This window comes from Artemia sp. Qi Xiang Cuo, chromosome 17 (genome assembly GCF_049724085.1).
Source record: "Artemia sp. Qi Xiang Cuo chromosome 17, ASM4972408v1, whole genome shotgun sequence".
NCBI lineage: Eukaryota > Metazoa > Arthropoda > Branchiopoda > Anostraca > Artemiidae > Artemia > Artemia sp. Qi Xiang Cuo.
Window position 1 is genome coordinate 1,467,949 of NC_142810.1, and position 6,000 is coordinate 1,473,948.

The window sequence follows — 6,000 nt, forward strand, 5'->3', positions numbered from 1 at the left end:
TGACTAATAATCTGTTCGCCAGTAAGCTATGAGATCTAAGCCCATAGATAAAGAAAAAATCGATAATCTGCATAAAAATTAAAGTCTTGTATGTGCAATCTTTGCACTGATGGGTCAAAGAATGAGACTATCATTTTCACCATTATTTATAATGGAAAAATAAACGAATTTTCGTAGGATTTCAAATTTCAAAATGTGATGATATGTTTGAAACCTTATGTCGAAAAACGAAGTGGCTAGGACTGTAAATAAATGATGTTCAAGAGGTAATGTTGGATAACAAAATATCAATTAAGTTGACAGCTTTATTTAGTTTGCTAGTTTTACCTGATTGGTATACTTCCTTCTTTTACCAAAGGGTAGTTGATGTACTCTCACTTTTGCCAAAAATCCCATTCATGTCTTCGCCATAGAATAAATTTCCTCCCCTTCCGCCTCTCTGGCCTGTGCATATAGATCTAGTAACCAGAAATTCACCATTTCCTCTTGCCAAATTTGAATCTTCTGGTCCTGCAACCTTTTCTCTGCTCTCTTCGCTATTGCACCATACCTGAAGTTTTGTTCCAGAGATCATTCAGGCCACATTCATCCAACAATACCTTTCTTACAAATGGCCATGAACTACTCCATGAAGGGTACTCCAAATTATAGAATCTATTTAGCCTATGAACCCATTTAAAATATTCTACCTGAACAATATTTAATGTGGTGGCCGGCACTTATTCCCCCCCCCCCCCCTGCGATTACCCCCTGGAGAACACCCTCCCACCGGAAAATACCCCCCTAGGAAAATAACCCCCAGCAAATACCTCCCGTGGAAAATCCACCAGGGAAAATACTCCCCGGAAAATACCACCTACGCCCCCCCCCCCCCGTGGAAAATACCCTCCGGAAAATAACCCCCGTGGAAAATAATTTCCACTTTCAAAATTTGAGGATTTTATCTGAGTTTTATTTTTTTATTTCCGTAGGGGGAAGGAATTTTGGTACTTGTGTATTATGCGCCACTTACTCAGGTTTACGCTGTGTAAAATTTGAAACTCACCAGTTGTTTCTTTAGTTTCTTCATTACTTTAGAAATAAACTTGGGCTATAGATTTGCATATTAGGTGGGGGGCGGGGGGGGGGGTAAAGTATAGCGGGTCTGCATGCAAAATGTCTTTAGTACAAGTATTCTGCATATTGGATAGATAAATAGAGAAGTGTAATTTAAAGTGAAATAAACGGCCATGAACATAGTAAAATAACATAAATTAAATGCATAAATATCTTAAACTTTGATCAGCGATCATCATAAAACACTTGAATGAAACATTTTATTACATTCACTTTATGCTGGGATTTTTCTTTTCTTTTTAGCTAACACAATTTCTAGCTACCTCGGAAGAATAGCGAGGTATCTGGAAATTCTGTTAACTAAAAAAAAAAAAAAAAAAAAAAAAAAAAAAAAAAAAATCTTAGTATAAAGTAGATGTAATGTTTTATTTAAATGCTTTTCTCAAGTGTTAAGTAATTTTCTTTTTCCATTGACCGTTTTTCCAAGTATTATTATTAAGTTAATGTAGTATTTCATTTAAGTGTTTTATGATGATTGCTGATCAAAGTTTATGTTATTTGTGCTTTTCATTTATGCTATTTTACTATGCTCACGGCCGTATATTTGGTTTCAAAATACACTTCTCTATTTATCTATCTAATAATTATACAGAATCCTTGTAGCAAACAAATTTTGCATGCCGACCCACTATACTTTATCCCCCCCCCTGATATGCAAATCAATAGCCCAAATTTAATTCTAAAGTAACGAAGAAACTAACGAGAAAACTGGTGAGTTCCCGAATTTTACACAGCGCAAACTTGAGTGAGTTGCGCATAATACACAAGTACCAAATTCCTTCCCCTACGAAAAAATTCAAATAAATTGCTCAAATATGGAAAGCCTTATTTTCTACGGGGGAGGGGGCATTTTTCAGAGGCTATCTACCGTTTTTTTAAGAGGGGGGGGGGGTATTTCCCGCGGGGGGCTATTTTCCCAGGTATTTTACGTGGGAAGTATTTTCCGTGGGGGGTATTTTCAGTGGGGAGGTAATTGCTGGGGGGGGGAGGGTAAACGCCTAGAACCATTTAATGTAGTAAAAAAATCATATTCCATATTTCGCATGCTTAAGGTATAGCTTAAATTATTTTAGTGGACAATATTTGCTTATGCATCTTTGTGTCGTGAAACATAGCTAACTGAATTGCAGTCAAAAGATAAAAGGCTCGCATTCCTTTTGAAAACTTACCTTTGTGATTTAAAAAACTTACCCTATGCTGTCAAATTACAACTCAAATTTAGAAACTCTTTTTTCTAAAGTTTAATGGTACAATTTTGGTACTTGTGTATTAGGTGCCAAACACTCAAGTATACGGTTTGTAAAACTCAAGAACAAACCGGTTTCTAAGTTAGTTGATTTCAGCTTAGTGCGAGACAAGACCAAGACAAGTGACAGAATATATGGGAAATATATAATGTGGGCTATATATTTGCACATTAGGGCGGGGGGTACTAAAGTATTTGGACAGTTTGAAATCAGAAAATATTTCTTTCTAGGTAGGTCTATGGCCAATAAAAAACTTATGGAAGAATAGTGAGGTATCTGGAAATTTTGTTAACTAAAAAGAAAAAAAAATCCCAGTATAAAGTAAATGTAATTTTTCATTTAAGTGTTTTTCCAAGTATTAAGTACTATTATTAGGTTAATGTAATGTTTCATTTAAGTGTTTTATGATGATTGCTGATCAAAGTTTATGTTATTTGTGCCTTTCATTTATGTTATTTTACTATGTTCATGGCCGTATATTTGTCTTTAACATACACTTCTCTATTTATCTATCTAATATGCAGAATACCTGTACCTAACCCATTTTGAATGCAAACCCGCTATTATTTATACCCCTTCCCTAATGTGCAAATCTATAGCAAAAATTTATTTCCAAAACAACGAAGCAACTAACGAAAAAACTGGTGTGTTCTCAAAATTTACGCAGCGTAAATTTGAGAGAGTGTCACATAATAAATTAGTATCAAAATTCCTTTCTCTACGGAAATAAAAAAAAAAAAAAACTCAAATAAAATTCTCAAAGCTGGAGAGCCTTATTTTCTACGGGGGAGGGAGGTGTTTTCTGGGGATATTTTACGGGGGGTTCTTTTCGTGGGGGAGGGTAGAGGCCGTGTATCGACTCAGGGGGGGGGGGGGAGTGACGTCAGACCTTTTGTTTCTAACCTAGATTTACGCAGTAGCCTATGATGAAAATCTACTTATGTAAGAAACTAAAAATCGATGCCCTAACGGAGCTTCGATTGTGTTGTGATAGAAATTTTATTTTTAATGAGGTTTCCTGGGAATTTTAAATGTATAAGTATTTTGGAGGGATGTGTTGAGAATAATTATTTTAAATTTCTGAATACATTTAACTTGGGAATTTTAAATGCATAAGCGTGGTTGGTATGATACATAAGTACTAAATTATCCAAATTGCGAATCAACGTATAGGAAACGTTCAGCGTCGCCATTTAAAACAATACCTTAAACATTTACTTAGCCGATACAGCAGAGCGGTTATTAATATAATACGTTCTGAACGGTGTGCTTTCAATAATTCTTTTTGTACTTTCCATATTTTTTTTACTAAGGTATTATATTCTGACAATAATTATTTTACAGATTTACTCCTTTCCAAAAAATGTAAGAAAAAAAGTTATCAGAACATCATCAGACTCCATTTTTTGAGAGTTGGATGGACGAACGAATTACACGTTCAATTTTTACACTTTTTTACTTAACATTATCAAAAATTGCAATTTAGAATGTTGTCATTTAAAAGTTTCCCATGACCTAAATGAATCCTGAGCTCTAATTACATATTAGTCTTGCGTTTTAAACCTCCTATCTCACCTCTTTGTCTATATTTAGTGATTTAGGAAACTGTAGGCCTATAGAAGACGGGCATATGTCTGTCTTAATCTTGCAAAAAAAAAATATGATTCTTTTCTAAAGAGATGGTTTCTATAATTTGGTTAAGATCTTCAGTCATATTATATCTTTTTTTAATTAATAACCTTAGGCACTTCCACTTCAGCTGTTTTTGCCTAACATCCAGCAATAAATACAAATATTAAAGAGAAAATTATCGCCATTTAAAAAAATTAAGGTCAGCCAAACAACTATTTTTAAAAACTTGTATTGATCAACTAATTTAAGCGAGAAGAAAATGCTATGTCAATCGACGAAGCAAATCAACATATAGGAAATGTTGTATTTATAAAGACGTAAATCTCGTGATAAGTCTCTATGCGAGATCAAAAACAGTAAAGGCAATATATTGATTTTACTGGGTGCTTTCTACAGGTTTCCCATGACCTAAATGAATCCTGAGCCTTAGTTACAGATTAGTCTGGTGTTTTAAACCTCCTATCTTACCTCTTTGTCTATATTCAATGGTTTAGGAAACTGTAGGCCAGTAGAAAAAGGGTTAATGTCTGTCTTAACCTTGCAAAATTCCTTGCAATGATTCCTTTCTAAAGAGATGGTTCCTATGATTTGGTTAAGATCTTCAGTCATATGATGACTTCTTTTAATTACTAACCCTAGGCTCTTCCACTTCAGCTGTTTTTGCCTAACATCCAGCAATAAATGCAAATATTAAAGAGAAAATTATCACCATTAAAAAAATTATGCTCAGCCAAACAACTATTTTTAGATACTTTTATTGATCAACTAATTTAATAGAGTAGAAAATACTATGTCAATCGAAGAAGCAAATCAACGTATAGGAAACGTAGTATTTATAAACACAGAACTCTTGTGATAAGCCTCAATGCGAGATCAAAAACAGTAAAAGCAGATCTATTTTACTGGGTGCCTTCACATTAGTTCTCAATCTGAAAGTCTAATAAAAAAGAACCTGCAAGATTATCATGTTTACATCTTTGATGGAGTTTATCCTTTTGCAGTTTTTTTTTAATCGCCGATTTTGGTTTATTGTAAGAATGCAGTAAGGGTATAACGCACATGGCTTTTATTGAAAGTATGGAGTCAAATACGCACTTCCAGTCTGCATTACTGGAGAAATTAAGGGCCCGTACCCCTTCCGCACAACCCCACCTCCTCTAGTACCAAACTTTAGTTGAGTATAGATTTCCTGCGCCTTGATTTATTAAACATCAAGAAAACATTTGGTGCTCTTAATCATTCCGCATAGGAATAGTTTGAAGGCAGAAAGAAGGAATGCTTTAGAAGAAAACTTCTTCAGCTGTTTTTGCCTAAAATCTAGCAATAAATGCCAATATTAAAGAGAAAATTATCGCCATTTGAAAAAATTATGCTCAGTCAAACAACTGTTTTTAAAGACTTTTATTGATAAACTAATTTAATAACGTACATGGCTTTAATTGAAAGTTTGGAGTCAAATTCACACTTTCAGTCTGCATTACTAGAGAGATAAAGGGCCCGTACCCTTCCGCACAACCCAACCTCCTCTAGTACCAAACTTTAGTTGAGACACAGATTTCCAGCACCATGATTTAATCAATATCAAGAAAACATTTGGTATTTCCAATCATTCCACATAGGAATAGTTTGAAGGCAAAAAGAAGGAATGCTTTGGAAGAAAGCTTCTTTCATTGAAGATTGGCTTCCTGATTTTTCTTTATTTTTTAATAGATGAAATGTTCTTGTTAGTTTCTACTGAACCGGTTCAAACAATCATATATTAATTTCACGGTCCTTGGTACTTTGAATCATTCTGCATAGGAATAGTTTGAAGGTAGAAAGAAGGAAAGGTTCAAAAAACAGCTACTTTCACTAATGATTGACATCCTGATTCTTTCTAATTTCTTAATATTTGAATTGTGTTGTCAGTTTCTACTTAACAGGTTCAAACAATCATATTTTAATTTCACTGTCTTTGGTACTTTGAATTATTCTTCATATAAATAGTTTGAAGTAAGAAAGAAGG